We start from the raw sequence: 24,332 nt of genomic DNA, 5'->3' as shown, positions 1-24,332 counted from the left end.
CAAAGGCAATTCAGAAAGAGGTGATACGTAATTCCATAGGGTTTAGAAGGAAAGTGTGGAGAGAAAGGAGACCATGTAGCAACCCTTTCCTTAATAAATACTGAATCATTGTGCTAGTATTGTACCTATGTTATCTCATTGCCATGCCTTTGTAAAGCAGGCACAATTATGGATTCTTTTACAGATAATATAGCAACTAATATTAATATTTACTGCAGGTCAGGTCATTGCCAAGTAGGTCACATGTCTTTTTTTTTTTTTTTTTCAATTAGTACTATTTTACAGATGAGGAGACAAAGGTTTAGAGAGTTACTTACTCATTGTCACTCAATAGCCACCAACAAAATACCCAGAGAGTGCTTTTCAATTTAGGGTAAGATAATGATATTTGGTGTTCTATATGAAATCATGCCTGCTTTGCCTCCTCATGCCCTCAAAAGAATAGTCCTAAAGTATCAGTAACAACAACTAATACTTATAAGGTACCAGACACTCTTCTAACCGCTTTACATGTATTACTCAATCCTAACAACAACCCTGTAAGGTGGGTCCTATTACTATCATTATCCCCATTCTAAAAATGAGGAAACTGGAGTTGAGAGACTTTAAGTAACTTGCCCAAGGTCATACAACTAATATGTGGAAAATCTGGGATTTGAACCTGGGTGACCTGTTTCCACTTTCTGTGCTTTTGAGTGCCATGCTATGCTGCCTCTCAAACTGTGAACTAAGACTGTGAGAATGTAAAGGAGATTCTGCTTTGTGATAGGATCAGGATTTCTTGCTAACAAGTAGCCCAAACATATTCACCAGAATCAGGAGGTGGTTAAACAAGTGAGGGATAAAGAAAGGATTGGTATCATGTTTCAAAACTGTTGATCTTAAAATGAATTATGGAATGGAAAGGCTATCTGTCATTGCCAAGACTGATAACCCCTGAGAAGACTGTTGTGTGGGGAAACAAGTGTACAGAAATGAAGAGATCAGCAGAAAAAAACAGCTCTCCTGAGACCCACTGTCAATTTCTTCTCGTATTTGTGTTTAGCTAGGTGAAAATTATCAAGTGAAACACAGGCAAGTTACTAGAACTCTTGTGTATGTTACCAATCTTTGAAAGAGAATTCCTAAGCTACTCTCTGTTTTTGTTTGTAAGAGCCCAAAAGATTACCAATGGTTAAATTATTTTGCAAACTGTTTATGACACCATTAAATATAAGTGGTTCTGTATGCCTGGTTTAAATACTCATTTACTCTGTGAGAGTGAGCAAATGAGAATTTTAAGGTCATAATTTAAATTATTTTAGTGAAAATTTATACTTAAGGAAGAAATACAATTACTTGTTCTGATTAAAAAATTATTTCTCTTTAAATAATAAACCCGAAACTTAAACCAAAGACTCCTTCTCTAGAGGAAACTAAAGAGGTAATTTTTTCTTCCCAAGTTAGCACTTTTGTTTAGCTTTCCAGTAGGTGTTATTAATATATATGGGGATCTCAGTTTGAACCTGGGCTAGGGTTTAAATATGTGTGGATATGTCTGGTAGACACATGAGACAGCACCTAAAGAAGATTTGTAAGGGGGAGCTTCCAAGGAGAGAACACATTATAAAGAAAAAAGGAGCCAGGCACACGTGTCTCAGTAATTGAGATCTGGTTATTGTGGGGAGCAAGCTGCCTATAAAAGTCAAATCACAATCAAAACCTAGAATTCTGTGACACAGTCATAAGCATCACTACTTTGGAAACTGAACAGATTGTAAGTCAGTGTTAGTGGACATTAGGCAGACATCAGGCATTGTCCCCATCTCACTGCACATCTCTGGCACCTCTGGAGATCAGCAGTGTGGTCTGGCAGAGTGCAAGCGTGGTGACAAGGCAGGAGTGCCTAGTGAAATGGAAGTTTTCAGCAGACGTGGGAGAGAGCCATAGAAGATATGGGAGTATTCATGAGCACAGCTGGATTCCAGAAGCACCTTACTTCAGAGAGCACTTGGACTTTCAGAGCACTTGAGAAAATTTTAGAAGATGTTGAGGTCCTGCTGGATGGAGGTTGGGGAGGCCTGAGGAAACTCAGGGTTCAGTCGTATTTATACAAGAAGATTTTCAATATAATTAGAGGCTATGTATATATAATCATGCTGCTAGACATATAGATGTCATAGGATTTACTGTCCTTAGAGAGCTTTCTAAAATGGTCAAAAGTGGTTAAAAGGTACAAACTTCCAGTTATAAGAAACAAGTTTTGAGGATGTTATGTGCAGCATGGTGACAGTATCAGTATATGTTAACAATATGTTTAACAGTATAGTTAAGTAATGTTTACAGGATAGTGAAGTTTGCTAAGAGAGTAGCTCTTAGAAGTTACCACAAGAAGAAAAAAATGTAACTGTGAGGTGATAGATATTAACCAAACTTATTGTGGCAATCATTTTTCAATGTATACATATATCAAATTATTATGTTGTACACATAAAACTACAATGTTATACAGGAATTATATCTCAATAAAACTGGAAAAAAGCTTTCTAAGCTTGCATCAATCGACACATCACTGTTTTGAAGTTTAGCATTCTTATATTTGTATTCTTAGGCTTTGTGCTTGAAAATAATAGAATCAGAAAATATGAGTAAGTTTAAAACTTTATGGTAATGATCTTTTAATATTTGGATTTTATTACTTTTCATCTATTATTGGGTAGAGAAGGCTTTGAAGAAGAATGGCTAATGGGCAACAGTTAGAAAACAAATTAGTGGCTTTAAAATTGCCACTGGTGAAATAAATAGATATTTTCCAACACCTATTTATTTAATAGTGCATTTCAGAGAGTAATTGGTTAATAAATATTTGTTAAATAAATTTTTCTGATAAGCCCATTGGGCCTTGGGGAGTTTAATTGGCTAGTTGCCGGTCACCTAGCAATGAAGAAGTTTAAGAACAAGTTAGGAAGGCTAAACTTTCTAGTGTGAGATCAGAGAAAACCATGAATATGTCAACTGCAAAAACATACAACGTGTAATATTTTTGTTAATCCCTCTCCATATTTTATACATCCATTGCTACTGTAGAAACCGATGCTCTATAGATTGTGGTATAAATTTTTCTCAGTAGTTACTTTTTATTAGTGAATCAGACCATGTCTGATTTATATTTAATTTTATTTGATTTTATTTGAGTTTCACATAATTATCCAGGGAAATTCTTGTCAGAGTTGACAGGAAGCTTTGGGAGGTCCAGAGCTGTCCATTTCTCCTGGGAAAGTTGGGAGCAGGAAGTCCACAGTCAATTCCACATGGAGACTGTGAGCAGGGCTGAGTTAACCCTGGCCACATCAGGCATTGTAAATTTTCATTTCATTACCATTTGGTTTAACAACTGAAATAATAGAAATAGATATTTTATGGCAAAATGGAATTTACCTGTTGGACTAGTTTGACAGAAAATGGAGACTGCTGATTTAGGACACTCCATCTTCATTTTTATAAATGATTATAGTAAACTTACAGTCCTATTGGCATTTATGGAGTAGCTGTAGTGCTGAGATCTATAGAACGATGATTTGAGAACTTGTGTAAGAAAAGAATGGGCCCAAACTCAGTGTCCTTCAGAAATGTCACAGCAATACTGTGTAGTTTTTCTTTGTTGTAAATTATGCTTTGCTTGTTTTGGACTAGTAATTGAAAGTTTGAAATGTTTTTCTGTTGCATTACTATCCTGACAGTGCTGATTGAAAGGCATCTTAGAAGCTTGGGGAAAATTTGTTAGAGAGAATGCACTGTTTCACTTTTCTGCTTTATTCTACACAGAGGCTTTGAGAAAAGCCCAAGAAATTACCTACTTGGGTTTCTTTAATGTCTAACATGTCTGTAATCTTCTTTATTTGGAAAGTCTATGAACTATGTCTACATTGTAAACTATGTTTTATCAAGCCTTTATATCCTGAGTTGGAAGGCGCTCTTCTGCATCCTTTTTGGTTGCTCTCTCTGCTCCTGTACTTCAGTCTTAAGCACTGGCTCCTTTATTTAAACAAACCAACAAGCTCAACTAAACAAAACACTTTCCCCCTAACTATCAAAGTGACACATACCTATTGACATGACAATGAAATAAATCACCTATAGTGTCATTTCCCAGGGATAACCACTGCTATGACTTTGATTTCTTTCTTTCTAGATGGGGGTAGATGTATAATTTTTAGTTTTGTTTTTGAACATTGGCTTTGCAAGGGGTCCATGAGCAGGCGCTGGCTCCCCACGGGTTCAGTGTTATTACATCAGAAAAGGGTCTTACTTTCCATTGGCTTACTTACTCCTAAGACCTACTCAGAGAAGGGGAGTCCAATTATTATTGACTCACTTCCTTTCTTTTGCTTAAGGAGATAAATCTGAACTAATTGTGGGAATTGAAACATTCTTTTGACCAAGTAATGCTGATATATGAAAGTTTTTTCTAATTTATTTGCTGAAAGCAGAGCATTATCCACTAAAACATGTTCATTATGACTAATGGTCTTTTCCTAAGGCAAGATAATCACAACAGTATTCTTAAGAAAATTCTCTATATAATTGGGGTCAAACTCATAGTTTTGTGTCAGTGTTTTCACTCAACATTGCATTACCAGCATTTTCCATGTCACTAAGTATTTTTCAAAAACATTATTTTTGATGGCTTCATGAAATTTATTGAATTGGGAATACCATCATTTACTCAACTAACTTTCCTATTTTGGATATTTTGGTTGTTTCTATGTTTTAGAAACATTTTTGCTTTTATGAGACCATGGCAAAAATACTTGTGTATAAACCTTTGATCTTATTTAAGACTACTTCCTTGAGAATATATGCTTTAAAGATTCAGTAACCTCTTAATTGGTCTTCATAACTTCAGAGTCTATCTCCTACCTATTGCTGCCAGGTGAATTTTTCTAAACCATCAAAACATCGTCCATCCCATGCTCAACAGCCTCCAATGATTTCTTATTGCCTCGAGAGAAACTTCTAGCTTCCTTAGCTTCAGGATTAAAGTACTTGACAGTCTTGTTCCTTCCAATTTCTATAATCTGTATCCTCTAAGTAATTAGGCTCTTTGGAATGGCTTTGCTCTCACACAGCACGCTTCTTGAGTACTTTCACTGATTATTTCTTTTATATGATTTTTTTTTTAATGGAGGTAATGGGGAGTGAACCCAGGGCTTCATGCATGCTAAGCATTTGCTCTACCACTGAGCTGTTACCGACCCTCACTAATTATTTTTTATGCTCTCTTTCTTTCACCCTATCCCAAACCAAACATAAAATACAACTGTAACAACCCCAGTGATGTATGGATTATATTGCATGTCCCAGATAAAATATTTTAATTCATCCTCAAACATCTCAGTTCTTTCTCCAAGGTTTCTGCTCCTTCTCCCACCCCCAGCTTTTCTGGATGTGCCAGGACTCTGTGTGTGTGTGTGTGTGTGTGTGTGTGTGTGTGTGTGTGTGTGTATGTATGCGCACGCACGTAGAAAGGGTCTGAAAGAATACATACCAAACTTTATCTATGGGAAAGTGCCCTGGGAGATGGAGTTCATAGAAAGGATTAAGGAAAACTCATTTTACTCTGTATGCCTCTGTATTGTTTTAAACTTTTTATAAGTATTCATTTATTTTGAACTTAAAAACAATAAAAATTAAGTGTATTTGTTAAGAGAACTTTCACAGGGTTGTGGGATATAATGGAGGTGGGATTTATGAAGTTGCTTTCTTAATTTTTAAACATTATGCTGTATACCAGAAATTGACAACAACATTGTAAACTGACTATACTTCAATAAAAAAATGGGAAAAAATAAATTTCTATATCTTAATAGAGCCTGCCTTGATTACTGAAATTCACAGTTGTTTATACCAACACAAAGTCTTATAAAGTTGACTTCCTTGGTCTAGGAGAGCATATGAAAACCTTGAAATTGTTCAGAATAATTCTCTATTCATGTAACTCTCTTCTGCCAATTTTTTTGTACTTCATACATAAAGGTTATTTACTTACTTTTGCTTTTTGTGTTTAGTGAGGGGCAATGATTGCAGGTACACTGCTTTCTCTGTGATCTTGGGAATTTCACAAATCCTTTTGGGATTTTTTCATCCAGAATATGAAGAGATTGAACTAGGCATATCTTCTCAAGGACCTCTGGTTCAAACAGTTTCTGATTCTGTTAGGTAATAGAATTTTACCTGATTACTGGCTTAATTTGGAATGGTTACTTTCTCTTAAAAAAGAGGTCACTCCAAACCTTTTAATGTATATGTATATGTGTATATATATATATATAATTGTCTTTGTCTCTCTGGACTGTCCATGTGGATGCACTCAAGACAGTGCCTGTTACGTAGTATATTCTCAGTAAATGTTAGTTTCCTTTCTCTCTTCATCAGTAACTTTAATTTGTGAAAGGCACACTTTAAAAAGCAGCAAATGCTATGTTTTATATTTATACAACTATAAAGGAAATTCAGAGAATCAAGTGGGTGCTTGAAAATTGAGATGTGGTAAGTATGAATATGTACAGAGAGGTTGTGTAATCCTTGCTCTAACTTGCTGGAATACAGACCCCCAGAGTCCTGTATCTTATTTTCTTATAGGACTTTAGGTTGTGGCCAGTAACAGAAGTATTATAAAAGTCAAGTGCATCTTTGGTGCCATATAATGAATTGGTTAAGGTAGTCAGCAACCAGGAACCTTAAATCAAATACTATAGTGCCACTGATGCCTATTAGGCACAAAAGATACAGTGTCAAGGGCTCACAATACTTCTAGGAGCCCTTGAAATTGTTTTAATTTCTTTTAAAACCAGAAGAATAAAATAAGCTTTTAGGTTGGAGAATATATTTTAGTATATAACATTAATATATACATCCTCATACCAATGCAGTTGAAAAGTATAGTCTATTATAATTATTATTTTTAATGGAGGGGACCACAAAAATCATAATGTAGCCCTGGATGCTTTAATGATGTTGTAGACTTTCCCTCAGGAAACACATCTCCTGAGCATGTCAGGCTGAGTAGTGTTTGTCTATGCTAATTTCACCATTTCCTGAGATGCAGCAGGAAAGGATCTTGTTGGGGTGGTCAGAGACCCATCCACTGCATGGATCTTTCTGTTTTTATTCCTGGCTCCAAGAGATAAGCCAAACATGAAAACAAAACAATACAAGCAGGTATTTATAACAAATCTCAGAGCCTCCTAACATAAGATTAGAATCTTGGGAGCAGAGACTTCCCTCTTATCCTAGACTTATGTAAATTTAATATATAAACTCCATGAATATTAATGAATTTGTAAAGGAAGGTTTAGGGGAAAAAATTCAACAATAGCCATATATATACACACACACACACAAAGACTGGTAATCTAATTTTGGCTGAATCAAAGAGAAAATATGAACTGCTTGAAAGTAAGTTATGTTAGAGTAGAGCTGACTTTCTGAGCTATGGGAATGCAGGTGCTGTGAGAAGAAAGCTCTGTGGCATAATATCTCAGTATAGAGGATCCCATGTAAAGTGGGACATTTGGTCAGTAAATTTGGTAAAGTGGAGATCAGCCACTGTAATTCTAAGCCCACTGTCCTGAGAGCTTAACTCTGAGAGTCTGCCTTAATCTAAAAGGCAGCCTTAGCTGGAGGGGGATGTAATTTGGTTGGAGAGGAAAGGTAGAAACTGTTTTCTCTCACCATTGGATTTGTGAGCTTTACTTTTCAGTTTAGACTGATCATTTTAGGTTAACAATTTCTGCTTATAATAACTAACGTATCAGGAGTACTTTCTATGGGCCAGACACTGGGCTAAACACTTTACATGGTTGATGGTTTAATTCTCATAGCCACCCTTTGGGAAGGAACTATTATCTTTCTTATTTTACTGATGAGGAAATGGAGCTTAAGGAGACTGGGTGACTTGTTTGAGGTCTCACAGCCATCCGGAGGCTGGGACTGGACACTTGGGCTGCATTCTGACCCTTGCCATTATCCCAGTGGAACCCATCTTTGCAGATCCTAAAACCAAAATGCAAGAGTGTTAGGGAGTGTTATGGGTGGAATTGTGTCCTCTTCCAAATTCTTGTATTTAAGTCCTAAATCTGGTACCTCAGAATGTGACTTTATTTGGAGATTGGGTCTTTACAGAGGTAATCAAGTTAAAATGAGATGGTTATAGTGGGCCCTAAGGATATGACTGTTGTCCTTATCAAAAGGGAAGATTTGGACACAGGGGCATGCATAGAGGCAAGACATTGTGAAAAGACCTAGGGAGTAGATGACCATCTGAAAGCCAAGGAGAAAGGCCTGTTATAGGTCTTTCTCTCACAGCTGTCAGAATGAAACAACTTTGGCAAAACTTTGATTTTGTACTCCTAGCTTTTAGAAAATGAGACAATGAATTTCTGTTGTTTAAGCCGCTCAGTCTGTGTGTGGTACTTTGCTACGGCAGACCTTGCAAACTAAGGCATCTTTTGGGTGGACTAGTCGAATAACAAGATGAGGCCTCCTAATACTGTTTTGGATGGCCTAAGCAGACTCCTTATTCTTCTTGCAGGTAGAGAATTACCACATGTAAGTAACAGATTTTTTTTCAAGAGTTTTGGGATGAACTGAAAATAAAGATAGTCCAAAGGTTTGGGGGTAGTAGTGTAAGCACATTGAACTACAGATTCATGGCAAAGTAAGACTTGGTACACAGTAGAATTAAGTTGTCTTCTATGCCTTTCAAATAAATGACTTCTTTAGCATCAAATATTATTAGCCGAAATGAATTTTCAACTCAATCCAAATACTTAATGATGGTAGTGATGATGGTAGCGTTATCTGTCCTTAAGGACATTTAGATGTCCTTGAAGCAAAGGGTAATTAGACTGAACTGAAGTGTTTTAATCACAATTAAAGATATGTCCAATAATACTGGTTCAGATTGCATCAGATACAGAGTTATTTTGGCCCAAATAATTCAGTAGAAAGTTTGGTAGGATAATAATAAAAAGCTTTTTTTTCTCCCTTCAGGCAGATGAATTTAAAAGATTTCTTTGTAAGACAAAGTGTTATAACCACAGTTGCAGTGCTGCTCACATTATTTGCATATAAATAATTTATTTGCATACTAATGAAGGGAGTAATTTATTCTTCCTAAATTTCTCCCTCCTTCTCCCACAGTAGTGGACATGATACACCAAAAATGGTGAGACTAGAAAGACTGAAAATGTGAGGCTGCTCTGTTAAAAGAACAAAAGGCAAGAAGGAAAATTTAATTTTTTTTTTTTTTGGCCACTCTCTTGTCTTTACTAACTGGGATTGTTAGGAACTTCCATAGTAACTAAAGGAAAATTGTTTAAGACATTCAAGATGTTAAAAAAAAGATACATATATATATAAAAAATACACAGCATCTGTTGTATATTTTAGTGCATGTTGGTACCCAGGGCCAAGACCTTTGTGCCCTTGGAAGAAATGCAGGCATTATTATTACTTTTATTGCCATCACTGTTATTAATAATAAAGAAGATTGTTATAGAAATGAAAGTGAGGAGGCACCAGCAATGCTGACCTGTATGAAACCTTTTGTAATTTAATGAAAAAAGACAAGACAAGACAGCATTTAGAGTATTACCTATTTTTTGTGTGTATATAGAACTAGGGTCAAGTAACTATATTTGCAGATCACTTTTTTAAGGGCTGTGTAGTCAATCATATTCATAGTAAATGAGGAAAATTATAATTTTGTATAATTTGCCAACTGAAAAGTATAAAAAGGAAAGCTTTGGTAGGAAACTTAAAAAAATCCCCAGAAGTCTACTTTTATCAAAATACATGTGGGGGGAGATTTATTTTAAATCAACTGATCAGACTATGACTCATCTTCAAGGATGTTACTGGAACTGGCTATTTGGATCTTACCATCATTGGAGGTAATGCTTGATCTTTTCAATGACCATAAAGATGCTTCAAAACAGTGACATAAGCTGCACTTGGCAGAGTCCACAGAGGCCACTGCAGCAACAAATGTATTTAAGTGTTTAGTCCAGCAAAGACGTGATGTTCATCTTGCTTTTACTTCTGCTACGAGGGCAGAAATGAAGAAACATTTATTTGGGCTACGTAAAGTCATTACAAATGAGGAAAGAGGGCAGCGGAGCATAAAGAGCAAGCAACCAGTCCTTGTCAGTGGGAAAATTAAGAGAAGTTGTGGTGCTTAATGTCGGCAGAGGTGGAATGAGCAGGATGTGCACCCACCACTGTCATTTCTAGACTGGCAGGAACCCTAGACTCACACAGCTGATCTGGGCAGGGATTGTGCTCCCAAGTTATATCAGTGTGTTGAGCTCTGAGAGCCGTATGTGGCACTGAGAAGAAGTGGAAGCAAAAGACAACATTACCAGGCTTCAGGTTCAGGTAGAGGAGGAAGAAGAGGAAGTAAAATATGTAGACAGCCCAGACTCCTCTTCAGTGAGGAATCCCTTTCATTGTGTCCTGGAGAAAAGTTCGATCAAGAGTATAGCCCAGTGGGACCATAATGTCAGCCTGTGGATTGACTGCATCAGAATCCCTCAGGGAGCTTTAGAAATAGACTCCTCAGAGGTTCTGATCCAGTAGATACGAAGTAGGACTTGGGACTCTGTATTTTAAAAATTCTCATCAGGTGTTTCTTAAAGCCAGTCATGTTTGGGAACCTTTGATTTGAGCTCCAAAAGTAACACTGAGCTCATTACTATTCTGTTCCTGGTTAGTTGATGTGGTTATAAATTGCCATATTGTTTCAAGCCAAAATGTGCATGTTTAAAACAGCTATCCATTTTTGGTTCCCCGTAGGCTTTTTGAAGTAATTTAAAGGTCTTAAATCAAGTTGGAGAATTTGAATTTGTGGTGGCACTAGTCATCATAGTTTATGATCTTATCCAGCAGCAAGGTAGTCTGGGAGCAGAGAATGTCAATGATAAAACAACCTGGATTTGGGGATTGGAATGATGATGATCAATGAACTGAAGGATTTTAGGATGTTGGAGAGGATAATGTTGAAATGACCGTCCATTGCTTGGGAGACAGTTGAGGCTTTCAGAGCAGGTGTGGACTCGTGTATAGGGAGCTGCTAACTGACCAGGAGGTTGAAGAAAGCAGTAGGCTGACAGGGGAAATTCAATATGCGTCCGGCCCGTGGTTAGCTGGTCTTACACTGATTTCCCAGGCCGGCATGCAGTAGGTTCTCAGCTGGTATTCTTTTGACTGACTGATTATGGAAAAAGGCACATTGAGTCGATATGTGGGGATGGGAGAGGAAAGTGAAGAGATTATGTCAGAAAAGGAGAACTGACTAGGGATCTTAGAGATGAGCAGTTCTTAGAGATGAGAAAATCCAAACTGGCTAAAGTGTGATGGGATTGAGAGTGAGAGCTATTGAGAAATTTTCTGGTCATCAGTGTGGATGGTTCAGTTACTGAGAATGATGGCTGAAGATTGGGGAGAAAGAGCAGCTGTGACTCTTTCTCCTCAGAAGTGTTTGAGCAAAGTGTTTGGAGGTGCTATTGATATGAAACAGATATGGAAAAGAGGATGCAGAGAGCATGGGAGGCAAGGTCCTCACTCTGCCTTGTGGAAGAGTTTGGGCAAGTCCCACATCCATTCTGGGCCTCCATATTCTTTTGAGTTAGTAGCATCCTTTCCATCTCTCTTACAGAGGAGTTGTTGGAGGCTCATATGAGATGTAGTGATCATGTATGTAAAAGCCACTTTGAAAAAAATAGATGATCTCTAAGGGCTGTCCTGGTTTTGAGATCATGAACACAACTAGTCTAGTTACTACACCATATCAATGTTATAAGATGTCATAAAATGTATTACAGTAAAACTGTAATTTCACTTGAAAGAAAAATATCTAAAGCCACTACTCTAGCACAAGCAGCTAAACAACCAATAAGCTAAGTGATTTTTATCTCTGGAATTAATAGGCCAAATTTGGGGAAGATGATTCTAATATTTCTTTTTCTTTCATTTAGCACATGTTGGCACCTTTTGAAAGATCCGGAAATCCACATGTTGAACATGAATCTAGGACTGCGGTTGCTGCAAAGGTACCTTCCACAACTTGATTTTCTATATCAATTACGCAGATAGAAATATGATACCACTGAATGCTCCTTTGATTCTGGTATTTCATTTTCAAATTTGTTAGAATTAGTTATAATTCTGTAACTCTAAGTTCTAGAGACTAGACATTTTTCTCCAAGGTTTCTTTATGTATCTTTTGAACTGTGGCTCCTCTTCTGACTTTGGAATATTCAAAACTCTATCCAATCTAGGGAGAAGATGCAGTACAAAGATTAATCTAAGTGTTTCTTAATGTTGGCTTTATTTTATATGATATTGCTTCGATTATGGAGTATAATGTAGAAATCTCAAATATACTTCCAAGGTTGGATTCAGATATGGTTTCTATTAATTGGTCTTTTGCCCTTCATTTCTCGTACAGTATTTGCCAGCTAGTTCTAAAACTTAAAACATACTTTTGGCAAAGGAAGGAGATATTCCCAGATTCAGTGTTCTTCCTTGAAGTGTACTTGAGAGAAACCAAAAGTCCATTTCTAGGAGACCAGTCCTTGGCAGAGGTATTATTTATGGCCTAGGAACATCATAAATACCATAAGTTCTTTATTTCAACCCTTCCTGAATGTTGCTGGTCCTAAGAAGGTGGAGGCCAGAGGTGAAGAGAGGAAAAATATTCTCCTGGGAAAGATAAGATCAATTTTCTGTTTGAAAGGATTTGGTCAATTTACAACTAACTCATGTCTAATGTTAATTACCATACACATCTATTACTTCCAGCAATAAGATACGGAGCAGTTGGCTGCAAGTTATTCCAAATCCTTTTGCTAAAGAAATAAATATAGAAAGCTCAGGGAAATCCTGTACCTAACAGAAGAACCTGTTTGGGAACTAGATATCCCAACACAGATCTGGGGAAAAAAGTTATCAAGTTGTTCTCTGTGCTGTGGATTACAGAGATTAAAAGTGAAACAATGTTAATGGTAGCTTGTAGAAAAGGAGACTAAACAATGGAAAAATAATTTTAGAAGATTAGAATGAGAATCTTTTGTATTACTTTGGTACTTTTCCTCATCTTACATTGCTGTGGTATGACTATGCCATTTCCTTGCTCTGTTTTGCTCTCAGTTTTGTGTACTGTATATTATAAGTTGAATTGTATCTCTCAAAAAAAATCTTTTGAAGTCCTAACCCCCTCAGAACATGACCTTTTTTGGAAATAGGGCCTTTACAGAGGTAACTGAGTTAAAATGAGATCATTAGGATGGGCCCTAATCCAATATGAGAAATGTCTTTATATAAAAAAATGTTTGGAGACAAAGGTAGATATACTTGGAGGGAAGATGATGTAAATGCACAAGGGAGAAGACAGCCATGTGAAGATGGAGGCAGAGATTGGAGTTATGCTGTCACAAGTCAAGGAACACCTGGGGCCACCAGAAACTAGGGGAGAGCCATGGAACATATTCTCCCTCATAGCTCTTGGAAGAAATCAGTCCTGCTGACACTTTAATTTTGAATATCTAGCCTCCAGAACTGTTAGACAATAAATCTCATTTAAGCCACCCAGTTTATGGGACTTTGTTATGACAGCCCTAGGAAATGAATACACTGTACTTACACCAAATCTAGGAACTTTCATTGTTTCCTGCCATCCTTTGCTGCTTATTGGGAAGTTAAATTTCAGACACTCTAAAATGCCTTAACTCTATCCTTCACCTAGTTTTTTCTGCAGAACTGTAGATGAATGGCAGGTAAATATAGTCTCCATTGGGAGGATTCTCACTTGCTCAGAAAGCTTGAACTATATAAGTGATGTGAATAGCATTTGAATTGTGATGCAGATTACTTCATGTCAGGACCAGTAAAACCTTAGACCTTAAGCATCTCCCAGGTGAAGAAATATTGACAGATCTTAACTATGGGGATGGTGTTGTGATAATAACCAATTCAAAGTGGAATATTGCTTTTCTCCAAAGAAGATTCAAACAGGGAGTCAATAACATGAACCTTCACATCAGCTAGTCCAAGATGAAATACTAGCTCGGGCATCGACTAATAAGATTGTCTCACCCCTTGTGTTCTTGTGTTGGAAAATAACTTAGTTCAGTATCTTTAAGATTTATTCATCTTGTACTTGCACTGATCACACTCATTGAACTGCAGACTGAAGCCAAGAACCGTATTTTGAAGCTGAGCTGGTGATAGGCAGACTGTGTCTCAGTCCTTGGAGTAAATCCAGCCATCTTAAATATTGAAGTGTTTCTTTATGATGCTCTGGAGACATGTTCATCATGCTGTATTCTTTGTGATATGCTGAGCCCAACCACTGCATTTGAATGCTTTTCTACAATAGGTAGATTCTCTTAGTAAAAATTACTTGAAAAACTGGTATGAATGAATGACAGAAAATATCCATGTGGACATTTAAAAATGTAAGTAAAACACACCTGGTGAAAAGGGAAAATATAAATATTTTGACTTAACATATGTGTATGTTTGTCCATACTCATATCCATATCCATATTTTTATTTAAGTCCAGTTTATAAATTTACAGAGAAAAGATTGGAGCTTTAAAAATTCATTTGCATGCTCATGAGTACTTCATGTCATCGTATCCTTTACCAGTTAGATGTTGTTAACCACCATTGCTATTACTAATAGTGCTACTACTATTACTATAGTTAACATTTAGTGGGCATTTACTAAGTACCAGTGATGTGATAATTGCTTTGTCTACATAGAACTTTTAATCCCTTTGATAGCCCTATGAAGTATATATCTTTGTCTCCATTTTACAGACTAGGAAACTAAGGCTTAGTGATAAGAAGTAGCTTGGATTAGATCATGCAGTAAGTGGTGGAGCACAGATTAGAGACCCAGAGCTTTTTGACCCTGAGGCTTGTATTTTTATCCACTTTGCGGTTCAGTCTCAAGTGTATGTTGGGAGCACGAAATATCCTATTAGGACAGGTAAAAAGCCTACTCTGAGAGCTCAATTTTAAGTTGGCAGAGATTAGTGCAAACCTGACATGTGCACAAGGAAGCAGCAAGAGGGCCTCAAGAACTGAACAGTGCAAAAGCAGTGCCAGTGGAGAGAGAAGCCATTCCTGGCTCTAAACAACCAGCACCTTTCAGTAAAAGAAATGAGGACTCAGTCCCTTGGTGTATACCTCACGCAGCTGTAGATGAAGACTGAGAACCTAGTGTAATGAGGGCCCTGATCTGGGAAATGACCATCCAACACAACCCTGCAAGGGACAGGAGCATGCAGAGGGTGCAGAACAGGCAGAAGAGGGCTAGCAAACTTGGGTGATTTTACAGGAGGAAATGGGTGGGATGGGACAGCTCTCTTGGCCACCTTTGGTCAAGAAGGGGAATTATAAGTTAATGTAAGAAACCTATACATAACTATTTTAAATCATGGCCATGAATTCTTGGACACTCTTCTCATGGAGAGGTAGGAGTCTATGTCTCCTCTTCTTGAATCTGGGTAGGTTGGTGACTGCTTTAGCCAAAAGAGTATGATGGAAGTGATGCTATGTCACTTCTGAGGTTAGGTCACAAAAGACCGTGCAGCTTATACCTCATCACTCTTGAGCCCTGAGACTCTAGGTAGAAAGTATGATTGCCCTGAGGCTGCTGGATTGGAAGGGTCACATACAAGTGCTCTGGCTGACAGTCCTAGCTAAAGTCCAGCGTTACAGCCATTTGCTTTCCCTTACAATGTGTCAGAGTGTGATTGAGGCCATCTGCCAGCTGAATACAGCAGAGCGATCACCATCAACATCATGTGGAATAGATGAATCACCAAGCTGAGCTCAGCCCAAATTCCTGATAGACAGAATCATGACTCATCATAAAATTGTTGTTGTTTTAAACCACTGGGTTTCAGAATAATTTATGTAGCAATAGATAAGTGGAACCCCTAGGTATGGAATTCATAGTTGGTTAACTATTTCTACTCATTAACCTGGTGGAGAAATGGCATGTGGAACTTGTCATGAGATACAGAACGACAGAGTTCTCCATTATGAGTGGCATTGTGAGATTTCAGTATTAATGCACAGTTTTATTGAATGACATTGGTTATATAGGCAAGCAGTCTGCCTGGAAAAGGAATGGATCATGAAAGTAGAGACTCAAGTCCTGAATTAGATCTTTATGGTTTGGACTCTAGCTTTAGTTCTCCTACTGATGCACTGCCAGAATGGGGGCAAATCTTGCAAACTTGTTAATACTTGGTAATAATATCTGTTCTACCTACTACCTAGGGAAGGATATGTGACCTTGAAAAAAAAAACATGAGCTAGTATGTGTGAAAGCAATTTAAAAAGTAGGAAGAACTACAAAAATATATTACTTCTTGGTTCATTCAGAGAGCTTCATTTATGCTGCTGCTTAGACGTATCACATTGTATTCCCTACTCCTTTTACCTAGAATAGGACAAAGCTCACAGCAGGTGCTTAATAAATGTTTGTTGAAATGGCTTCTTAGAGCCAACACTAGATAAGGGGAAAAAATCCAGTTAAAAGCTAGTAGAGTTTTTTTTTTTTTAATAATGTTTGTAGTGTAAAAGATGTTAGAGATAATCCATTCCCATCCATCTTAATTTTCTAATGCACTCAGTAGAGTACCACATATTTGAGCTTGACAAATATTAGTAAAAAGCCAGATGAAGCCAAAATTACTTCATGTCATCCAGTGATTGCAGTGGGTACAATACTTACGAGTTCATCCTTAAAATAGTAAGAAGCATGGTAAGAGAGAAGGATGATGGGAAGAGACAGAGATGTGCATCATTTCAATGATTAATGAATACAGCATTGTCCAAAGTTTATGGCCTGGAAAATCAACATGCTAGAAACATGGAGCGTCCTCTACTGACCGAATGCCTTGGATGCTCTGGAGAGTTACGAGGAAGTTCATGAGCTAGTGCTGCCTTAGTCCAGTTAAACAATCACCGTGAGCCTCTCCTGTGCCAGACCCCACTCCAGCTGCTCAAGAGAGTGGATGTGCTAAAGACATGGGCCCTCCCTTTGGGAGTTTACAGTCTAGAGGGAAGTCGCTGCCTTCAAGTTGTTTGTGAACTGCATCTGTGAAGCAACGTTTCAGATGCTCTCCTTCCCCTGCCCAGTACTTTCTTCCTTCTACAGTTTGGGAAATCTGCTTATAACAACAGAAAGCTATTGTGAAGTTCTACAGATGCAGAGAGCACTTTCTTCCCTTTTATTCATCCTTCTTGGCACCCAGTTCCTCCTCTATCAAGTAGGGATCATAGGTTCTTTACTGTGTTTAGAGTAATTAAAAAAAAATCCAGAATGTATCTAGAACACTGCCTGCAATCCTTCCCACAGTCTCCCTTTTCCCTTCAAAAGTACTGATAGGCTCTGTTTGTCCACAGTGTTCTGAAACTTGTGCAGTCCTCACGAGGATTAGGATATTTTCCTGTGGTTTGACCCAGTTCTGTATCTCTCTGCAGAAGTGGAATGGTAGGGGACAAGAGCTACTTGTATTGCAAAATTTAAAGAGTGTCTAAAAACTCCTTATCTCCTAATAGCTCTATCTCTGATGATCCCTAAAATTCCATCGGAAATCTATTTCTTGGAGCTATTTGGTTTTTAGACTCCCTATTAAACTGCAAAATTTCTCCAAGCCAGAAGGAGGCAGTGGAGCGTAGTGGAAATGGGAATAAGTTTTCAGCCATACAGACCTGAGTTTAAATACTAAATCTGCTTTGTTGCCTTGGACAAGTTATTTAACCTCTCTGAGTTTCAGTTTTTTTTTCATAAAATGTCTTGGACAGTTGTTATATGGCATGCAAATAATGTATGCAAAATGGCAGACAGTCAATAAACAGTGGTTTTTATACATGAGCCATCACATCAGTTTATCAAAACTATCATAAGGTAGGTAATTAGGGAAGGAAGAACCAACCAGGAGGGTGAAGAGGGACCAAGAAAGGAAGGTGGACAGGCCTTCAAAATATTGCCTGTGTAGAGCAGGGGATCCATGAATTTGAATGGGAAAAACTTAAGTTTTTATTGTCACTAAATCTAACTGAAATTTAACATTTTCTTTTATTATGTATAAAAGCAACAAACCCCAATAATATCAACAGTATCTGTGAATCATAGATATTTTTATAGCATATTACATTGGTTGCAGATATTTTAAAATATCATGTATGCTAATCACTACTTTAAAATTATGATAAATATTATTCTTGCTGCTGACATGCTATTTAAATATTAATACAAAAAGCACAACTACTACTATGTCACAAAATTACTTTAAAAAATGTTTTGATAACAGTATTTTAAGATGATCTCCTTTTGCAATCTTACTCATTTGTTTTATTTATTCTGCAAAGAGGGCCATACAATCCCACCTCCAAAAGAATTGGAATTGAGATCCCAAAGAGATACTTGTACTCCCAAACTTGTTGCAGCACTGTTCACAACAGTCAAGATATGGAAGCAAGCTGTGTCCATTGATGGATAAATGGATACAGAAAATGAAGTTTATATATACAATGGAGTATTATTTTCAGCCTTAAAAAAGGAGGAAATTCTGCTATTTATGACATGGATGGATCTGGAGGGATTATGCTAAGTGAAACAAGCCAGATACAGAAGGACAAGTACTATATGATCTTACTTATCTGAGGGATCTGAAGTAGCCAGATTCATAGGTGCAGAGAGTGGAATGCTGGTTACCAGGGGTTGGAGGAGGGGGAAATGAGAAGTAATTTTTCCACAGGCATAAAGTTTCAGTTATGCAAGATTAATAAATTCTAGTGCCTATAGTTAACAGTATTGTGTTGTACACTTAAAATTTTGTTTAAAGGGTAGATCTTATGTTAAGTGCTACTGCATAAAAAAAGGACAACCACTCTGGAAAGAAAAAGAGGGGTTCCATAGGTATCACTGGATGCTAAAGGGGGCCAGGGCACAAAAAAGTTAAAGACATTTTTTCTAAAGCAAAACCAGCTGACTTGTACAGCTAGTCACAGTCACTGATGAGTTAATCTCCCTTTATATATATATATAAATATATATATATGTTTATGTATATGTATATATGTATTTTTTTTCCTTCTCATTTTCACATCCAAGAGTGGTCATTGTGGACAAAAATGAGAATTGTGTCAGTGGAATGCATTACAAAGAGAAAGTTAAAAAGAAAGGTTGCTACTCTGACCTTGAATATCATATCTCTTTCTTATGAGTGGGAGGGAAATAGTAAATTAGTCCAGTGGGGGAACTGGGAGCAGACCAGTTTATTATGTTTTCTGAAGCAGCTGAGCTGTTCCCTCTGTTCACTCCAGTGCCCTGATCTGTAAGATGGTCAAGACATGCGGGGAGTGCTTGGGGGACCTGAGTCCCATCGCTTCTCCCTCGACTTTTCTGGGTCTTTCAGGTGAGCTTTATTTGGGGGTAGCTGGAAGGGATGAACACTAGTAACAAAGGCTCCTCTCAAACACTAAGATTGAGAAAGCAGTAGGGCAAGGCTAGGAGAGTGTGGTTTAGGGCTGGGTGCAGAGAGAGTGAGAAAGAGAAGAGACCAAGAGATTTCTCCTGCACTTTGGCCTGGAAAGAACTCCAGACTAGTGAAATTCCACCCTAGACTAGTGGCTTCATCCTTTTTGCTTATGTACTCCATAAAAGAATTTTGAAAAATCCTCTATGAGTTGACATCTAAAATAGGTTTTATCATAAATTTAAATAGTTGAAAGTATATATTAGCTGATGTACTGAATATCATATCCATGATTAAAACTAGTTTTTCATCAAAACTTTGGACCTGCAGATTTAGCTCATTAAGTTTGTGGAGCATGTCCATCATATAAATTAATTGGCAAAGCTAGTCCTTATTGTCAAACCATTCTGCCAAATTGGACTTACTTTCTGTCAGAGAAAAATCTTATTTCATTTTTTCACTCAAGTAAATGTGTTAGTGTGTGACCCTTTGGAACCTTCTTGTTTCTGAATTCTGACTCTAAGAAATGAAAGAAAGAAAGAAGAAAATGAGGGAAGGGAGAAGGAAAGAAAGAGGCTTACCATGAGTGTTTCATCTACCTTCAGTGTTTCTTTCTGAAGCTCTCCTGCTTTTCTCTCAGACTCTCAACAAGAAGCCACAGAGGTTTTCACACCTCAGGACTATGCACCTGAGTAAGACTGTGGTGGCTGAAGAGTCTGCTTTTCTTTGGCAAAGTAGGAAAAGGATTATTGGGGAAAAATGGAGTCCTAAAGGCATATTCTTAGTGGATTAATTTCAGGAAAGAGGACTTGTGGAAGTTGAGAATTTGGCAGTTGATTCCCCAAAGCGCTCCCTTCCCTTGGAAAGTCCTCAGAAAGTGTTCATGCACCGGAGCAAGTGCACCTGCACCCTAGTTGGAAGACCTCTGAGCTACTTCAACTCCATCACATTCATTGTAACTTGCCTCAGTTCATCTTGATAGTGGCAGAGACTGGAACAATCTCCTGATCTTGAACTCTGAACCTCTATATCCACCACTGCCCTAGCGTGGCCCCAGAACATTGGAATCGAGTGTGTGGTTGAAGCATTGTCATCCCTGGGAATTAACCAAAATGAGTAGATTATTATTATTTTTCTTTGTAAACTCCACATGGTTAACCAGCCTTTTTCTGTTTCACAAAACATAAATGCCCTGTCTTTGTTTTTCTCTTTCGTTCTGAAAAACACTGCTTTTGTTCTTGAAGTCCTGCTGAGAAGGAGGGGAACACAACTTCTCATTTCCATGCAGTCCTTGCCACTGAGCAGCAGTGTGAAGCAAACGCCGCCTTTGCAACACAGGAGTCGTTTATGTTTGGCATGCTCAGAGGGAGAAAAGCTGAAGAAACAGATAGATCTCTTCCTTCAAGTCGTGTTTCCACACCCCACTGGAGTGGGAAGAGGGTGTCCCATCAGTACGATGGTTGGGCCAATTGCATTTTCCCCCACAGGCACGAATTTGCATGGAAATAGCTGCTCTGTGTTGGCAGGACTCTTCTAAACATTTCACCCAAAGAATTATACCCAACATGGGAGTTTGCCCTCTGGGCTGTATCTCTGTTGGACCAGGAAAGTAAAATTCCTCAATGAGAAAGGACTTGCCTCAAGTCTTCAGATTGAGGAATTATCAGCATAACACTCCAGCAGATTTTATCTGTCCCCTGAGTTGTCTGTGTAAACGTTGTGAATGCTGGGGTGGTGTGCGGGAGTTTAGAGGTGGGAGGTGGGTTAAAGATTTTGATTTTGTCTTAATGACTAAAGGAAGTGTTAAAGTATTTCCCCAAATTCTCTGATTTTGGCAGGCAAAAATACCGACTGTGCTCCAGGTTGGAAAAGGAGCAAAGTGAGAGCAGGGTCGGAAAGAAACCCAGGCAAAATAGTGCAGTGACTGCCACGCCTCCCACTTCAGGTGCCTCGTCCCCACCTCAGTGGGGCCTCCCACCTACTTCATGGCCCTGTGTCTTTCCTTTCTCCTACCATCTAACCTTGCTTTCAATATGCTCGACATCTGGTAGTTACCCCAAGGATGGACTGAAGTTGCTAAAGCTTTTCCTGAGACAGAGTCTCCTGCACCTCGGAGGTGGAATGAAAATCTTGGCCTGAGGTTTCAGTCATTGTGACCATGTGGGGAAGTTTTTAGTTTTTATTGTATTTGTTGGTAAATCTCAGTATATAAGTAATTGCCTACTCTCTCTGGACTCAAGAATGACCCAGTTTTTGACACTTTAGTCTTGTGAAATGACCAGTAATTGGGTCTCATCCAGGAAATGAGGGGCTAAAATGCCTGTGTTGATGGTGTGTCAGCTTGCTGAGGTGCTGGATGGATGTCTAGAAAATTCCTTCAGAGAGCTTCCAGCCACAGCTATGGATCCTCACAGAGAGTTAGAGCCCCAGGAGGTCCAGGGGGCTCCAGGCACCACAGTCAACTCAATCCAAAGAGAGAGAAGTCTGAAATGTTAGCATCTTTGTATTTGTGGAGAGAAGGAGGGGCACTTGGGAACTGGAGTAGTTTGAACAGGGAAGCTGACAGGGCTCTTCACTTCAGGAACTTAAAGAGAAAAGACAGCGTATGTATGAGGTGATATCATATAGGCATAAAAAAATAAATTCAATTCAGGTATGAGCCTTTGTAATATTAATATGCTTGAAGTTCCCTCAGGGGACAGAAGAGTCTACTAGGTGGCTTTTAATGCAAGGTTTAAAAGTTTTGTTCATTTTGATTTTTCCTAAATTTTTTTGTTTGATTGGGGGTGGGGTGGGTCATTTAATTTAATCATTAGAATGGAATTTTGATAAATGGACAGCATTAGAGAAGGGAGTGAGGGTTTGGGTTGAAGGAATTAGGATGATGTGAGCAAAAGCAAAAGAGAAGGCAGAGGAAAAGCCAAGAGGAAGGGGTAAAGGCTGCAGTGAAGGCATAATTTAAAGAAACAATCTAGAAAAAGGAAAGAAGCAGCTGATACTGACTTTCAGGCATCAGACAGAGGTTGCAAACTGATAGTCCATAGGTCACGTCTGTCCTTCCATAGGCAAAGGCACATATAGTTTAAAAATATATTAAAATTGTCAATAACATTTAAAAACTGAGAGACTTCACATTGAAATGTGGGTTTCTGAGTTCTCTGGGAAAATCAGAGGAGCTGGCACCACTGACCACAATCCCACAAGGCAGTAACCAGGGTAGCCTGAGAGGTGGCTGGCTCCTTCTTTTCGGGCAGGAGCTCTACAGTTTGCATGTGCACTCCTGATTGCTGCTTTCCCAGGCACCTCACTCTGCACACGTGGCAATTAATTTGTAAGCTCTGGACTCAGCCTGTCTTGGCCTAGGGGAGGGAGGCTGCCTGGCAGCCAAAGGAACTGCTGGTCTCTGCTGATGTTCCTGCTGACTCCTCTGGTCATAGTCAGCAGTGTAAAGGACATTAGCCCTGGTTGCTCCCCTTTGTGCTCATCGCCACCTGCTATATTTTCCAAGCATAACTCTGCAATACAGACCTTGGGCTGGAGTCTCCAGAAGACTGGACTTCCAGTGTGAGGCATGGCATGGACGTGGGTTATGTTGCCATGCAGGATATAAACCAACTTTGGAGTCAGCAATAGGGTACTTGGTTGACTGAATTGACAGCCGTTATTTTAACTCCCCAAGTACCTCAGCAGCCCCAGCTACTTTCTTTACGTCTTCATACTCTTGTATGTTTGATTTCCTTTCTATTTTTTGCCAATTAAATTATTATAATTCAGGGAAAGCTAATAAAATGCTAATGGGTCAAAGGAATAAGCAAATAGTATGTAACATAACAGTAAACAGTCAACAGTAGTGGAATATAATGTGAATGGTGCTTTCTGGATTGATTGGAGGGGAAAGGCCCCCCTGGGGCAGGAAGGGTGTTCTATTGGGTAGTAAAGGGATAGAGCTATAGATGTACAGAAAAAGTCTTTCAGAAGAGAGGTCTTCCTACAACTGAGTTGGTCAAGGCCTGCTGCTAATTCTGTGGATCTTAGGAGATTTCTATGGATCTTAGGAGGTAAATGGATCAGAGTCAGGTATCAGGAAAGCTAGGGAAATGTTTTGTATCATCAGCGAGGGCCCATGTGGATGGTGGTCACAAGCTCTGTTGAACATGCTTAAGATCAGGGAAAGCAGCTTGCCTGCCTTAAACACAAATACTGAATTAATAATTTCTATAATAATTAAATGTGTTAATAAACTTGTGAGAAGAGTAACTGTCCTATACCTTAAATAGTTCCAGAAGTGATATGAAAAGTAAACATGTACATTATGTAGTATGCCAGGAAAATAATGCACCTAAGAAATACATCTAAGAATACATAAATTTGAGTGAGGTGAAAAGTCAGACCCACATATCTTGTTTACTGAGATATTTTATTCTCATATTCATAGTACTATGAATTCCATGCTTTGTCATTGTTATTATTTTAAATGAACATATTCCTATACCTCTACATAACAAAGTGATTTACCCCCTTTCCAGCAGCAGCTCATAATGGATCAGTATGCATTTCAGGCACTCAGATTAGCCTGCCTGGGATACCTGAATTCAAATCATGTCTTTGCAATCTACTAGCAGTTAATCTTGGGGTTGTTACCTAAATACTCTAAGCTACTTTCTAAAATGAAGATAATGATACGTAATACATTGGGCTGCTGTATTAAAGGCTAAACATATCCTTTACATATTTATATGGGGATTAAAGTATAAATATGTAAACCACACAGTTTAATGTATATGA

General features: G+C 38.3%; 1 long non-coding RNA gene across 6 annotated transcripts in view; it reads left to right on the top strand.

Moving 5' to 3' along the window:
- LOC116153047 (uncharacterized) overlaps window positions 1-24,332 on the top strand; it is a 402,633-nt gene that overhangs the window by 77,055 nt on the left and 301,246 nt on the right. For all 6 annotated transcript variants that reach the window (XR_010380623.1, XR_004136734.2, XR_010380626.1 and 3 more), the window contains exon 3: window positions 12,018-12,092. This is a non-coding gene — a long non-coding RNA (uncharacterized LOC116153047). The remainder of the gene's footprint in view (window positions 1-12,017; window positions 12,093-24,332) is intronic.

Source organism: Camelus dromedarius, chromosome 4 (genome assembly GCF_036321535.1).
Source record: "Camelus dromedarius isolate mCamDro1 chromosome 4, mCamDro1.pat, whole genome shotgun sequence".
NCBI lineage: Eukaryota > Metazoa > Chordata > Mammalia > Artiodactyla > Camelidae > Camelus > Camelus dromedarius.
The sequence above is the reverse complement of the archived record's forward strand: the minus strand, read 5'-3'. Positions and strand labels throughout refer to the sequence as shown.